General features: G+C 43.9%; 1 pseudogene across 1 annotated transcript; it reads right to left on the bottom strand.

Moving 5' to 3' along the window:
- Positions 1 to 3,815: 3,815 nt before the first annotated feature.
- On the bottom strand, positions 3,816 to 5,420 carry LOC309530593 (mid1-interacting protein 1-B pseudogene; annotated as a pseudogene). The gene is made up of 2 exons (XR_014224694.1): positions 4,881 to 5,420; positions 3,816 to 4,127 (listed from the first exon to the last, which is right to left on the bottom strand). The product of XR_014224694.1 is annotated as a mid1-interacting protein 1-B pseudogene (transcript).
- Positions 5,421 to 16,779: the final 11,359 nt, after the last annotated feature.

The raw sequence follows: 16,779 nt of genomic DNA, 5'->3' as shown, positions 1-16,779 counted from the left end.
AAAACTTAATTTTTGCAAATTTATTCAGTAAGGGATCTTCAAAATACAATTTTTGGGTGTGCAGAATTCAAATCTGTTACTCTCGTGATTGGACAACGTTTAGCTTAGTAAGTCTACATTTGGTGAAGAAGCACATAAACTGCTTTTGGAGGGGGAACCAAAGAATTTTAATTTTACCTTCTGAAAATAGCAGGTCATGCTAAATAATAATAATGCTAATAGATGAAAATAATATTAACTTAACTGAAAGTACTTGGCAATCATTTTTAACCATTTCTGTGGAACCTTACACATATTTCACTTACTGAGCAAAATAAAATTACATTAACTTAACCAAAATGTCTTTTGAATTGAAAAGGTAATTTGAATTCCACCCCTCATTTTGGGAATTTGAAAGCTGAAAATTGTTAACACACCCTATTGGCCCAAGGTCACCCAGTGAGCTTTGTGGCCGAGCTGGGATTCGAACCCTGGTCTCTCAGGTTGTAGTGTGACACTTTTAACTTCTGCGCCACACTGGTCCTTGGGTTTCTTTGGCTTAGCCATGATCTTGTTCATAACTGTATAACATCAACTTTTGCTGGTTTCACATCATGCTCTGGAGTCCCATAAATTATCGTGTCTCCTGGAAGGAGCCCAGGTGGCTCAACCGGGAACGTGTTTCAGAGTGCTGGTCACTTTTTAAATACTTCCATAATTCTTAAATGCACACATATCTAAATATATTAACCATGTGTCTGAAATAGCACAGGAGAGCAATTCTGAAGCCATTTTGATTCTCCCAATGAGCTCAAATATAATAATAATAATAATAATTTATTATTTATACCCCGCCCATCAGGCTGGGCTTCCCCAGCCACTCTGGGCGGCTTCCAAAAGAATATTAAAATACTATAATACATCAAACGTTAAAAGCTTCCCGAAACAGGGCTGCCTTCAGATGTCTTCTAAAAGCCTGGTAGTTGTTGTTCTCTTTGACATCTGGTGGGAGGGTGTTCCACAGGGCGGGTGCCACTACCGAGAAGGCCCTCTGCCTGGTTCCCTCTAACTTGGCTATTCCTCTGCAGTAAGGGAGGCAAATGGGAAAAGCCTTCCCATTGTCTCTTTGCTTGCAAATCCTGTCTTAAGGGCATATTTGTGTATGAATCGGGTGAACCTGAGACCTGGATTCAGGAACTACAGTATTAGCCATCACCAAAGAATGGCCAGGCTGCCCAGGTCATGCAGTCAGGGACCATTATCAGGTATCCTGCTGTAGACCTGCCTCCTTCTGTGATGTATGTATGATGTTTGGGGGGGTGGTCTTGGGCTACAGGGTGGGCAATTTCAAGAGCCTATATAAGGGCTTGCGCACCATTGTTCAGGGTTCTCCCCACTACGTGTGGTGAGTGGGGACCCTGTTGCAACAATTCCTTGAATAAAGACCAGGCTTACTAGCCGCTTTGCTTCTCAATATACTCTGGTTGGCCTCTGTTGTTTTCTCCTACCGATAGGGAAGCCACTTAAGGACTCTATATGGGCTCCGGAATACCCCATAAGGGAAAGGGAGCAGTTTTTCTTATAACAAGAGCTTTGGATGATGTGATGGCGTGTGGAACTGCAAAGTATGTACAAAAGCACACTGGGGGGAAAGACCTTAGTGCATTGCAGAGGACATGTTGGCGCAACAGCTTAAAGCAGCAGAGAACAGCCTGACAGCATTAACAAATGTAGCCCATGGAGCAGAGGAGACTTCAGCAATGAGCAAATACATCTTAGGTTCTTCCTGCGAGAAGAGCAGGTATGCCACAAGTCATTGACATTTTTAAAAGGTTGAAAAGGGTGTTCTTAAAAGAGCAGGAACCCAAGGCTAGGTGGCAATCCTAGAATCGGTGGGCGAAGAAAGTCCCTAACGGGGATTGAGAATTTCTTCTTGGACTCAGCTAAAATCTCAGTTTGATGTTATGGGAAGTTCTGCCGAAATTTCTAGATCATAGAACCACAAGGGAAATCTGGTTCAAGCCCCTAAAGATGCAGAAATATTTTGCCCAACCTGGGGCTCAAACTCATAACCCTCAGATTAAGAGCCTCATGCTCTACTGACTGAGCTATCCCAGCTTCTGATGAAAGACAGTTCTGTGGTACGCTGCGTGTGAGTCCCATGTACAATCCCCAGTATCCCCAGGGCTGGGAAGGGATCCCTATCTGAAACCCTGGCCAGTTCCAGGTTGAAAGAATCCCTTAGCAAAATACTATACTGGGGGGTGGGACCTCCTAGCAGGGACAGCCAATAGCAGCTCTCTCTTGCAGCTGCCATTCTAATGTATACCCCTGTGATTTCATCACTCCATGGGAAATGGTGGCCCCTAGACTCAGTAAACCAACACAGAGGAAAAGAGAGAAAGTTGAATTGTGGGTCCTGCCAGGGCACTGATGCCCTTCATTTCCTCATAGGAGTCATGTGGTGGCACGGAGCTTATCTCCAGTGAAAATGATTTCATCAGATAGCAAGCATAATAGGCAAAGACTCCGGATGAGAGCCATTACCTGTCAGGGTAGTTGACAACCACAGGACTAGATGAAACAGTGGTCTAGGCAGCTTCAAACGATGCAAAGTGCTTTTGAGGCATCAGGCATAAGCCTGCATTTTATTAATGTTTGATCAGGACTTGTATATTAAAGAGAGAGCTTAAATTTTCAAAAGTTTCAAGCCAGAAGACAAGCAGTTTACAACCTTGGTAATGTTTATTCTTCTAGACAAGGGCCCCTTTGATTGATAGCAGAAAACAATTCTCAAAGTCGTAAAAGCTGAAATTACAGACTGAATGAGGACACTGACCCTACATGTTACAGAAGATAAAAAAAGGCAGAAATAAATATAATTAGGAATGAGTAAATAGTAAAATAATGCCAATGTGCCTCCCAGTAAAATGAGCCAGATCTTCTTTCTAAGGTTAAAAGGCCAAGACCAAATGGGGAAGCATCTAGCTGGCAAGTCTTTTTTTCTAATGGGAAAAGCAGCTGGCTGAAGGAGGGGTTGTAAACTGGAGAGGCTTCTTTTGAAGCTGTTTTTTTTACTGAGTTCCTTTTTACTTTACAAAGGCCTTATTCCTTTTAAAAGGCTACCTATGTTATGTATTAAATATATTGTCTTAAATGTAATTATGCAAAGGATTTAAGAAATGCTAGATTTCATATAGTTCTAAGAGTTGTATTTTGAAATTAAGTCAGCCACCAGTCTTGCCCCCCTTGCTAGACAAGAGACGCCGTCCTGAGCAGTCCTGATTTATTAGTTGTCAAACATTTGTTTAGAAACCTTCAAATGAGGGAGATCTTTCAATGTTGATGTGAAACTCAAGATCCTTGACATATGTTTAAGATAAAAATTTAAGATTAACCATTTGTTTTAGAAGGCAATAGGGCAAGGAGGGCAAGAGGTGAGCTGGTAATTAAGATGCCTTGTTGAGACACATGTAAGATATATTACTACTTATTTGTCATTTATAGATGTAACAATATATAGCTCTTTGTGTTCCATATAAGGACAGGAGGATATGGGTGTATCTTCTAGGATTGGTTCTAGCAATCAGCCAATAGGAAATTCAACCAGGCTGATTGGACAGAGGTAGCCACAGGAGGAGCAAAGGGGGCTGGATTGAGGGAATATAAGTGCTGGCCATAATGGCAGGAGGCCAGGCCAGAGCTTGGTAACCATATACCACTGTGCCTCTCATTTATTTGTCTGACAAATAAATAATTATTTTAATTTCTCTATTGCTGCGTTGAATATTTCATTCCAGCTAAGCGTTAACCACAAGCAGGGTGCTACACTTTATTAGTCTGAACTAAAAGCAATATTTAAACATCAGAAAGCAATGGAAACCCAAGGCATACGTTTGCCATGGAGTTTATAGATAATCCATAAATACCGTACATATAGCTGTTTTGTTCACAAATATAATATAGATAGCAATTACATTCACAAATATCAGTGCTTGGCTTATTCAAGTAAAGTCCATGCTACACAACGTTGTGGGGTAGATGCTGCAGTCAAGGTTTCTAGATTGTCCGTTAAGAGCCTCCTTTGTACAGCCTCAGACAGAGGACCCAAGTTGTACACATGTGCAGATTCAGAAATTCAGGTTGTCCTGTAAAATGGAAAATTGAAAAGGTGTTAACAAGGTGGGTTGTGTCTTAATTTAAACCAAGGGTCCCTGTGACTCAGCTCCAGAACTTTGCTGATAGCCAACTTGGGGTTCTCCTGATGTTATTGGGGTACTACAACTCCCATATTCCCGGTCAACATGACCAATGGTCAGGGATGATGGGAGTTCTAGTTCAGCAACATTGGAAAGGCGTCGTGTTGGGTACCTGGAGCCTAAAGAAAGATATGTGAGCCCTCAGTGCTATAACACTGTTAACAGTGTCTGGATAGAACCCCACTGAGAGCCCTACTCTAAGCTTTCCAAAGAATAAATAGTCTGTGTTCCAAAGCTAAGCCATGCAAGATGAGTGAAGAAAGAGAAGAAAGAGTACCTCTGAGAATATGCAGAGGTCCCAACCCTCACTTCTGGGCCTGCCAAATCAGAAAATGCCATTCCATCGGCCAGCCTATCTCAACCTGGTGGCCGCCAAATGTTCAGGACTACAACTCCCATCAGTTACAGTCAAGCTGGCCAAGAAATCTCTTCTGTGCAAATGAACCAGGAAGGAAGGAAGGAAGAGTTTGCAAGCATATTTTTAAAAGCTCTTTGACTCTGTTAACAGGCAGTGCAGCAACAGGAGACTACAAACATAGAGGGAAAGGAGAATGTTTGTTGTAGAAAACCAGGTTGTTCCCACCTGATCTTATGAACCATGGCTCCCATAGTCATGGTGGCTGGGCTGAGCCGATAACTCACCTTTGGTGTCCTTGCCGTGTGTCTCACCAGCGGAGAGAGATTTCGTTCTGGTTGATCTGCCCCATGATTTCATTATATTTGGAAGTCACGGCGTTGGCCCTCCTCGTCAGCTGGGTGAGAACACGGTGCAAGCCAGACACGTGGTAATGGAAGAGATCTTCCAGATCAGCCTTCTCCTTGCTGTCCTCTTCCTTGAGGCTGGGATTCTGGAAGTCAAGGGGTGCTAAGCCACCCTCTGCCCTCCCCTTGATGGATTTCAGCAGAGTGTAGTCTTCATACAGGTCTCTCTCGCTGGAGTCTCCGTTGCTCGAGTTGGTCTCAAATGTTTCAGCCTGGTCTTCCAAGGAGACTCCGAGGAGGAGGCTGGGAAACATCACCGTTTGCTCCATCTTGCGGACGGCCGAGACGTATCTTTCCATGGCGATGGGTCGAGAGGGATTCTCCGGATCTGAATTTGACTTCTTTTTCAGGGTCCCAATCTGCGCTGTGCAGGAAAGGTGAGCTGTGTTAGGTTTCAGCCTTGCTGGTGGCAATTTATATAGCAATCTTGGTCACTTCCAGAGAGCCTGAGTGGGAAAGTTCCATGCCAGTTCCAGACCCTCCTTTCCCAGGGAGCCAATCCCAGCTTCCCGTGAATTGCAAGAATTTGGCAGTGACTCGTCTGTGGCTTGCAATGTGATTTTATTTACAGTTTGGATTTTTTCCCAGATTCTTTCTCAAACCCTTTTGCCTCTATCAGCTACTTGCCACCAGGGTCCTTGAACAGATAATTAAACAGTCAGTCTATGCACACTTCAAAATGGATGCTGTGATTACTAAGACCCAGCATGGGTTTTTCAAAAACAAGTCATGTCAGACAAATCTCACTTTTTTCTTTGACAGAGTTACAAACTTGGTGGATCAGGGGGACGCAGTGGACATAATGTACAGTGGTACCTCGGGTTACATACGCTTCAGGTTACATACGCTTCAGGTTACAGACTCTACTAACCCAGAAATATTACCTCAGGTTAAGAACTTTGCTTCAGGATGAAAACAGAAATCGTGCAGCGGCAGCGGGAGGCCCCATTAGCTAAAGTGGTGCTTCAAGTTAAGAATTGTTTCAAGTTAAGAACAGTCCTCCAGAACGAATTAAGTACTTAACCTGAGATACCACTGTATCTTGATTTCAGTAAGGTCCCCCATGATAACCCAGAGAAGTGGGTTGGATGAGGTAACTTTTAGGTGGATTTGTAGCTTGTTGACTGACCAAACCCAAAGAGTGCTCATTCATGGTTCCTTATCATCCTGGAAATAAGTGCCGAGTGGGGTGCCGCAGGCTTGTTCAACCTCTTTTTAAATGACTTGGACAAAGGAATTGAGGGGATGCTTATCAAATTTGCAGATGACACCAAAATGGGAGGGGTAGCTAATGCTGCAGAAGACAGAATCGGGGTTCAAGATGACCTTAACAGGTTGGAGAATTGGGCCAAAACTAACAAAATGAATTTCTACAGGGACAAATGTAAGGCAGGAATAATCAACTGCAGTAATTTATGATGGGGAACATCTCCCTCGCAAGCAGTACATGTGAAAAGGATCTAGGGGTCTTGGTGGACCACAAGCTTAGCATGAGTCAACAGTGTGATACAGCAGCAAAAAGAGCTAATCCTATTCTAGTCTGCATCAAGAGGTCTAGTGTCCTGATCAAGGGAAGTAATAGTCCCACTCTATTCTGCCTTGGTCAGACCACACACGGAGTACTGTGTCCAGTTCTGGGCACCACAATTTAAGAAGGATGTTGACAAGTTGGAACGGGGGTAGAGGAGGGCAACCAAGATGATGAAGGATCTGGAAACCAAGCGTTATGAGGAATGGTTGAAGGAGCTGTGTATGCTTAGCCTGGAAAAAGAGGAGACTGAGGGGAGATATGACAGCCTTCTTCAAATATCCGAAAGGCTGTCACATAGAAGTTGGAGCAAGCTGGTTTTCTCCTGCTCTGGAGGGTATGATTCGAACCAATGACTTCAAGTTACAAGAACAGAGAGTCCGCTAAACATCAGGAGGAACTTTCTGGTGGTAAGAGCTGGACTAGAAAGCTCTCAAGGTCCCTTCCAGCTCTACAGTTCTGTGATTCTAAAGTGGTACCTCGGGTTACATACGCTTCAGGTTACAGACTCCGCTAACCCAGAAATAGTGCTTCAGGTTAAGAACTTTGCTTCAGGATGAGAACTGAAATCGTGCTCCGGCGGCACAGCAGCAGCGGGAGGCCCCATTAGCTAAAGTGGTGCTTCAGGTTAAGAACAGGTTCAGAACAGATCTCCGGAACAAATTAAGTACTTAACCTGAGGTACCACTGTATTAGGGCTTTTGAGAGCTCAGATTGTCTTTAGACTGACCAATAATCAGAGACAGGCAGAGAAATCTAAATCAAGCTATCATCTGGGCTTGCACTGAATGGAAATTTCCTAACAACGTTGGGCAAGGCACTTTCCTGGCCTGCAGGAAAGCACAGGGAGGGTGCCAGGAGAATGACTGCATAATTTGGGCTTCGTTTGTGATAGCTGGTTCATACTACCATTCTGCGGGGGTCATGAGAAACAGAGATTTTGTGGGCCAAGATGTTTGGCAATGGCTTCAGTCTGGAAATCCAGCTCCCCTCTGAACACTGATACATGGTCAGGGTCAGGGCAAGGGTTGGAAGATGCAATGGAAGATGCCTTAGCCCCAGAGCAAGCAACGTGTTCATCTAGCCCGGTTCCATCTATTCTGACTGGCACGTCCATGGCCTCTTCAGGGCCTGGGGTAGAGGTCACCTGCAACATCTTACCCCTCCCCGAAGATGCCATGGAAACCAGCAGAAGAAAGAAACAGCTATATGCAACCTGAGTATAGGATGGATGACCTCACAGTAGCACAAAACAGCTTCCTGGTTTTTGAACCCCTCGTGAATGTCTTCTGCTGACTGCTTCGTGGATTTCACCTGCGTGTAGTCTTCATACAGCTCTTGGCCACCATCAGAGTCAGCTTCAAATGTGTCGTCTGGTTCTTTTGAAGTGTTATGTACTGAGTTGAATAGGATCCAAAATGCAGCAGTCTGGTTGGTCCTAGAACAATAGAATGCAGAATGTAGCAGTCTGATTGGCCCTAGAACAATAGGATTCAGAATGCAGCAGTCTGATTGGTCCTAGAACAATAGAATGCAGAATGCAGCAGTCTGATTGGTCCTAGAACAATAGAATTCAGAATTCAGCAGTCTGATTGGTCCTAGAACAATAGGATTCAGAATGTAGCAGTCTGATTGGCCCTAGAATAATAGGATTCAGAATGCAGCAGTCTGATTGGTCCTAGAACAATAGGATCCAGAATGCAGCAGTCTGATTGGTCCACAGGAGCCACCCAATCCAGCTTCAGGTGGAAGTGTACCCGCAACCTGATTGGCCTACAGGAGAATCCCGGAATTAGCCAATCACATGGTGCCCATTGTGTAAATAATGTATATAAAGCAGACATTCTAGGGAAACTTCCATTCCTCCTCACCACTATGAGCTGAATAAAGAGCATGAAATCCACTCTCGACTCTAAGTAGAAGGAATCTCCCATAGCTAGGAGGCGAGATTTTCTCTGGGTCTACAGCAGGGGTCAGCAAGGCTTACCGGGCATGGGCCGGATCACTCCCGCGGAGATCCTCTGTGGGCCAGGCTGGCACAGCATGACGCCGGAAATCACGTCTGCACATGTCCAAAGTACTGGAAATCACTTCTGCGCATGCCCAGACACCAAAATTGTGCCTGTGCAGCAGCAATTTCCAGAGCCACAGAAGAGAGTCCCCGCGCTGCACTGTGCTGGTTTAGCGCATCGCGCAGGAACTCACCAAGCGAGTGGCTCAGTTGGGGGTGGCTCAGGGGCCGGTTACACGGCCTCCATGGGCCGCTTCCGGCCCGTGGGCCTTAGGTTGCCAACCCCTGGTCTATAGCTTACAGGTATCTTGAGGTGCCAAATGCAATTCAAGGTGGGTTGTAAGTTGTGAGAGTAGTTAAATCTTCCAGACTTATTGAGGACAATGTATGCAGCAAGACTGGATGGAAGATAGATTTTGGAATGGCACACAAAGATTGAACAGGTTAAATCTGTAATGATACACTGGATGAGAGATTTGGGACATAATATCCAACTCTAATCTTGGGAGAGATTAAAGAATACAGATTTGAAATTCTTGGCATGCTGTACGTTGAAAGAAAATTAGAGTGTTATCTCAGGTTACAGACGCTTCAGGTTACAGACTCTGCTAATCCAGAAATAGTACCTCGGGTTAAGAACTTTGCTTCAGGATGAGAACAGAAATCGTGTGGCGGCAGCAGCAGGAGGCCCCATTAGTTAAAGTGGTACCTCAGGTTAAGAACAGTTTCAGGTTAAGAACGGACCTCCAGAACGAATTAAGTTCTTAACCCGAGGTACCACTCTACATGAAAACGATGTACCGTTGATATTTAACCCTAGTAAGTTAGCAAAAATGTACAAGACAGGTATAAATATCTGCTGGAAATGTAAAGAGAAAGAATGCACCTTTTTTTTCCTATGTGGTGGACGTATAAGGTAATAAAAGCATTCTGGGAAATGATATATAATGAATTGAAAAAAATGTTTAACATAACTTTTATTTAAAAAACCCAGAGGCTTTTCTATTAGGAATTGTAGGAGCTGAAATTCAAAGAGAGCAGGAAAGACTTCTTGCATGCATGCTGTTAGCTCAGAGATGGAAAAAAGATAAAGTCCCTACTAGAGAAGAATGGCAGATCATGTTGATGGATTATGACAAAATTGATTGGGAAGCTCAGAAACCAGGAAGACCAAAACTTTAATAAGGAATGGGGGGAAATTATAATTTACTTGGAAGACCACTATAAGCAGCTGAAAACACTAGCAGGACTGCAATAACTGTAACAACTGCAATAACTGTAATGTATAGTGGTCCCTCGGGTTAAGAACTTAATTTGTTCTGGAGGTCTGTTCTTAACCTGAAACGGTTCTTAACCTGAGGTATCACTTTAGCTAATGGGGCCACCCGCTGCCGCCACACGATTTCTGTTCTCATCCTGAGGTAAAGTTCTTAACCTGAGGTACTATTTCTGGGTTAGCGGAGTCTGTAACCTGAAGCATCTGTAACTTGAAGCGTCTGTAACCCAAGGTACCACTGTAATGAAAACTAGGGATATAATGGAGTTACAAAACACTTGGTCTATGAGGAAAAGAGGCAGCAGAAAAGGGGTAACAACAGAACCCAAGGAGGGGAAGGTGGGAAGTCCAGAGATTCGGAGGAATCTTTTAACTGTGGATTTGATGTGGTGGTATGATTATAATCTTAAATTTGTAGATCCAAATAAAAATTATTTTCGAAAAAGAAAAAAAGACCGGATGGAGCTCAGTCACCCAACGGGTGATCAGGACAGGTTCAGTGCCAATAAAAAGACACTACTCTAGCACCGTTTTAGGCAATCGCAACCTTTATCCTTGAACATATGAGGCAACTGTTTCCTTTCTTGGCAGCTAACAATGTGGCTTTATTTACAGATCTCCCCAAAATAGAACTGAACTGTGCCTACTGCTTTGACCCTTTCACTGGGACTCAGCAAGGCCACACAATTTTGCAAATGCTGGATAATAGACAAGAGCTGTGCTGGGCGTTAGGCTGAGCGCTGGCGAAATCTTCGGCCGCTTTGGAGCAAGACCCCTCTCCAGAGATGGGGAAATTTGTCTCGACGAGTGAAAAGTTGCATGGCACCCATTCGCTTTGGCCCAAGCAGCGGTCAGCATTGCATGGGCCAAACACTTTGGAAACCCTTCTGCCAGAACACGAAATGTTCAGCTGTGTCTGCAGTTCTTCATTGCCAACAGACCATAGGGCGCTGGAAGGGAGCTGATGCAAGGCCAGGAAAATAAGGTGAAGGGAGATTTCATCTCTGCAGGGTTTTTGTTCCTTTTTAAAAATATATATATATTTATTTATTTATTAAACTTTTTATATTACTTCGGTAAACATTCTCATATTACATCACAAGGCTTATTATACTATAATTTTCAACATGTATACAAAGTTTATATACTTTGTACCAACACTTTGGACTTCCTGCCTATCCCGTTGTATATTCCTTTTTTACAAATGAATGGTACCTCAGGTTACATACGCTTCAGGTTACAGACTCCGCTAACCCAGAAATAGTACCTCGGGTTAAGAACTTTGCTTCAGGATGAGAACAGAAATTGTGCTGCGGCGGCAGCGGGAGGCCCCATTAGCTAAAGTGGTGGTTCAGGTTAAGAACAGTTTCAGGTTAAGTACGGACCTCCGGAACGAATTAAGTACTTAACCCGAGGTACCACTGTACTCTTATTATTGTATATTTCTTTACATTTTATCTAATACATTCCTATATCCATATGTGCGCTTGGTCTTGTTTCTCGACTCAGTCTCTCTCCAGTGTCAATCAAACGCTAGCATAGATAGCGAACCTTTACTGTATTTTTTGAACATGTATCTTATATCTATCCCACTTTTCCATAAACTTTTGCTTTGAATTGCCTCTCAGGCTATTTGTCAACTGCATCTACTGTATATAAAAATACCTCCCTAAAGGCATTCGGGATGTCCCTCCGCAGGGTTTTTGTTCCTAAAGCTGAAAGAGACAAGCATGTCCTGCGTTCATAATGGGAAAACTAGAGGGTTCCTTCTTCCTGTAGCTGGGCCTATTATTATTATTATTATTATTATTATTATTATTGTAATATTTTAATTTATATCCCACCCTTCCTCCTGAAGGAAACAAAGCGGCAAACATTTAAATAATAAGGATCAATTTAAGAAGGATATTGAGAAGCTGGAACATGTGCAGAGGAGGACAACCAAGATGATCAAGGGTCTGGAAACCAGGACTGATGAGGAACGGTTGAAGGAGCTGGGCAGGTTTAGTCTGGAAAAGTGGAGAGTTAGAGGACGTCCGCTCACCTTCTGCGGTGGGCGGTGTCACGTCCAGGCCTCGGGCCACACAAGTGATCCAGCTGGGATCGCCTAGCTGCCAGCTATTGGCCAATGCCAGCAGACCTTGAATGGGCTTTTCTCTGACGGCGGCCACAACCAGCCAATGGGGACGCGTGGGCCCACTCCCAGGGGTTGTTAAATTGTGGCCTGCCCGGCAGTCATCCCTGCTCTTTTGTCCGATCTCCCACCTACCCACCCTGAATTTGATTGCTTTTACTGACGTTTTGACTTTTCTATGGACTAAGTCGGCCGCCGTATTTGGGGCCAGGCAGGAATTTTCCCATTTGGCAAATTGGCACTGGCCATCTGGCTTTCACCTAATCCTCTGCAATCCAGCCAGTCCATGACATCTTGTCAACTACCCCATGCAGCACAATGCTGTTCCTTGCTGCAATAAATGGACACAGTTGCCCTTCTGGAGCTGGCTGGCTCGATTACCAGCCACCAGAGACATGTCTGACAAGTATCATCCCACTGGTCATTACAGGCAAGGTTCTCTTTGGCCTGGTAGCTATTGACTTCCCTACATGAATTTCTCTAACTCCCTAATAAAACCACTACAAGGCAGCGTAGTCCTTAATTACACCGTCTCTCTCGGCCTGAAAGCAAGATGAGCGTTGCAACCCCATAGTCGCCTTTGACTGGACTTAACCGTCCAGGGGTCCTTTACCAGCTCCACCTGGTACGCAGGCTAAGACCCTTCTTGCCCGTGGACTGTCTCGCCAGAGTGGTGCATGCCCTAGTTATCTCCCGCTTGGACTACTGCAATGCGCTCTATGTGGGGCTACCTTTGAAGGTGACCCAGAAACATGCAGTTACAGCAGCGAGAATATTAATGGCCCAAAGATGGAAACAGGAGGAACTACCGACCCGGGAAGAATGGAGAATGAAAATGATGGACTATGCAGAGCTGGACAAATTAACTGGGAAGATTAGATATCAATGAGACCATAAGTTCATCGAGGACTGGGGAAAATTTGTAGAATATCTGAAAAATATATTTGATGAACAAACAACGTTCGTGGGATTTCAAGAAGCTCTGTGAAAGGTTGAGGAGTATTGTAAAAAAGAAAATAAGATTAGGAAGGCATATAAAAAGGCAGTATTAAATTTAGGAAATGCGTAACTAAAATTTAATTACGGATGATTGGCAGATAAGCTGAAGGAACTCCATAATATATAATTTGTGATAAACCTTTGATATGGTATTATATCTATATTATATTGAAAATTAATAAAACCTTTTATTTAAAAAAAGAAGGTGACCCAGAAACTACAACTAATCCAGAATGCGGCAGCTAGACTGATGACTGGGAGCGGCTGCCGAGACCACATAACACCAGTCTTAAAAGACCTACATTGGCTCCCAGTACGTTTCCGAGCACAATTCAAAGTGTTGGTGCTGACCTTTAAAGCCCTAAACGGCCTTGGTCCAGTATACCTGAAGGAGCGTCTCCACCCCCATTGTTCTGCCCGGACACTGAGGTCCAGCGCCGAGGGCCTTCTGGCGGTTCCCTCATTGCGAGAAGCAAAGCTACAGGGAACCAGACAGAGGAACTTCTCGGTAGTGGCGCCCTCCCTGTGTAACGCCCTCCCACCAGATGTCAAAGAGATAAACAACTACCTGACATTTAGAAGACATCTGAAGGCAGCCCTGTTTAGGGAAGTTTTTAATGTGTGACATTTTAATGTATTTTTAATCTTTGTTGGAAGCCGCCCAGAGTGGCTGGGGAGACCCAGCCAGATGGGCGGGGGACAAATAAATTATTATTATTATTATTATTATTATTATTATTATTACCTTTACCTATCAAGTCAATATTTGACACCTTAATCTGCTGCCAATCCATTCACTAGACAACCCTGAATTCCAGTTCCCAAAAGTCAGATGTTTGTCTGGTGTAAGAAATGCAACAAAGATCCCTGAACTTTTCCCAAACTTTGTGTGTTCCCTTCGACAATTGGTGTCTGGTTGGGTGATGATCATTCAGCAAACACATGTTCACTCAGTCTAGGGCAGGTGGCACAAACCCTTTGCCCAAGTTATCACCCCACTTGTCAGCCCAGGCAATACCCTGTTTGGCTAGACAGCCATGTGTGTATCTGGCCTGTGATGAACTGCTCAGGAGACACATCCCAAAACAGAGAACATCCCTTTCTCTCTCTCTCATTCGTCCGTTGAAAGACAACATCACTGCTCAAAGACTGTTTTGATGGGGTCAAGCATCCAAAAGTATTTACATTCTATTCTGGGTCTATGTGTGTCTGGTTCTTGTTTGGTGCTGACCATTAAGAGGCAGCTGGCTAGAACTGATCAGGCATTCTCCAGCATTGTAAATAAACCCACAAAAGTTGAAATACTCAGCAGCAGAGCATCTGCTATACATGCAGAAGATCTCATGTTCAGTCCTCACCACCTCCAGGTAGGGAGGAAAGAGTTTCCCTGCTTGAAACTCTTAAAAAAAAAAGAAATTACCATATTTAGTTTTTTAGTCTAAAGTTTTACAGTCAATTATCAACAACCAACATCAAAACAAGGTTCAAAAGAATCTCATGACCTTCCCTCTTCCCCTTTGTGGGTCCTTTTGTTGAATATTTCCTCCTGCATCGGCGCTGTGGGTTAAACCACAGAGCCTAGGACTTGCCAATCAGAAGGTCGGCGGTTCGAATCCCCGTGATGGGGTGAGCTCCCATTGCTAAGTCCCTGCTCCTGCCAACCTAGCGTTTCGAAAGCACGTCAAAGTGCAAGTAGATAAATAGGTACTGCTCCGGCGGGAAGGTAAACGGCGTTTCCATGCTCTGCTCTGGTTCGCCAGAAGCGGCTTAGTCATGCTGGCCACATGACCCAGAAGCTGTATGCCAGCTCCTTTGGCCAATAAAGCGAGATGAGCGCCACAACCCAGAGTTGGTCACGACTGGACCTAATGGTCAGGGGTCCCTTTACCTTACTAATTCTTTTTCATCTCCGTTATATCCAAAGTTCAACATTAAACTACCAGTGTTATTCCAAGCCTACTAATGATTTTTTAGCCTTTTATAAAGGTTTTTAAGATAAATTATAAATTTCCCCCAATCCTTATTAAAATTTTGGTCTTCCTGATTTCTGATTCTTCCGATCAATTTTGCCATTTCAGCAGAGTCTATCAAATTAATCTGCCATTCTTCTCTGGCTGGGACTTTGTCTTATTTCTATCTCTGGACCATTAATATCTGACCAGCTATGGTCACATACATAAATAGCCTTTTCTGCTCCATTGGGACTTTGGCACCTAGAATTCCTAAAAGAAAGGCTTCTTGGTGGTTTTTTTTTAAAAAAATTCCCAATTCATTATATATCATCCCCCCCCCCATTTTTACTGCCTTACATTCCACCACTTATGATAAAAGGTGCCTTCTTTTTCCTTACATTTCCAGCATATATTTGACCCTGTTTTATACATTTTTTGCTAATTTACTAAGAGTTAAATACCAGCATCATTTTCATATAGTTTTCTTTCAACATGTAACATACTGTGAATTTCAAATCCCAGTTCCATAACTTCTCCTATGCTGTAAGTTGTACAGTGGTACCTTGGTTCTCAAACGCCTTGGTTCTCAAACGCTTTGGTTCCCAAACACCAAAACCCCAGATGTAAGTGTTCCGGTTTTTGAACATTTTTTGGAAGCTGAACGTCCGATGCAGCTGTCGGCTATTGTTTCCGGGGCACCTGCACCAATCAGAAGCCACGGCTCGGTTTTTGAACATTTCGGAAGTCAAACGGACTTCCGTAATGGATTAAGTTTGACACTTTTGTTTTTGCTATTTATTTTCCATTTTTGTTTTTGAGGCTTTTTCGGTTAATTTGTTTTTGTGATTGTGTGGAACCCAGTTCAGCTACCGATTGGATTGTGTGACTGCGTAAAATGGATAACACCCCCCCCCATCCAAACAATGACTATCATCAGTGCAGGTAAGAAAAAAAAATATTTTAATTTTAAACATCTACAATACTGACTTATTTATTTTATAGTGCAGTACATTGACGATTGCTTTCATTTTATGGATCAATTGTCTCGTTAGAGAGTAAAATTCATGTTAAATTGCTGTGTTAGGGGTTGTTTTCAAAAGTCTGGAACCAATTAATCCGTTTTGCATTACTTTCTATGGGAAAGCACACCTTGGTTTTAGAATGCTTTGGTTTTGGAACGGACTTCTGGAGCAGATTAAGTTTGAGAACCAAGGTACCACTCTATATTATACCCAAGGTCTCTCTCCCAATGACCCTGCTCTTGAGACCCCTTGCAGATCAGCTTAAGAGCACTTGCCATGGGAGCTAGATGGACCAATTCTATTACTCTCTATAAGTTACCTTCCTACATACCTAAGCAGTTTGTTGGTGCTGACCTTTAAAGCCCTAAATGGCCTCGGCCCAGTAGACCTGAAGGAGCATCTCCACCCCCATCCTTCTGCCCGGATGCTGAGGCCCAGCACCGAGGGCCTTCTGGCGGTTCCCTCATTGCGAGAAGCAAAGCTACATGGAACCAGGCAGAGGGACTTCTCGGTAGTGGTGCCCGCCCTGTGGAACGCCCTCCCATCAGATGTCAAAGCGATAAACAACTACCTGACATTCAGAAGACATCTTAAGGCAGCCCTGTTCAGGGAAGTTTTTAATGTATGACATTTTGATGTATTTTTAATCTTTGTTGGAAGCTGCCCAGAGTGGCTGGAGAAACCCAGCCAGATGGGCGGGGTACAAATAAAAAAATGTTGTTGTTGTTTAGTCGTTTAGTCGTGTTCGACTCTTCGTGACCCCATGGACCAGAGCACGCCAGGCACTGCCTCCCACAGTTTGGACAAACTCATGATGGTAGCTTCGAGAACACTGTCCAACCATCTCATCCTCTGTC

The sequence above is a fragment of the Podarcis vaucheri genome (assembly GCF_965113315.1).
Source record: "Podarcis vaucheri genome assembly, chromosome: 4".
Classification (NCBI taxonomy): domain Eukaryota; kingdom Metazoa; phylum Chordata; class Lepidosauria; order Squamata; family Lacertidae; genus Podarcis; species Podarcis vaucheri.
Note: the sequence above shows the minus strand (reverse complement) of the source record. Positions and strands in the feature narration are given on the sequence as shown.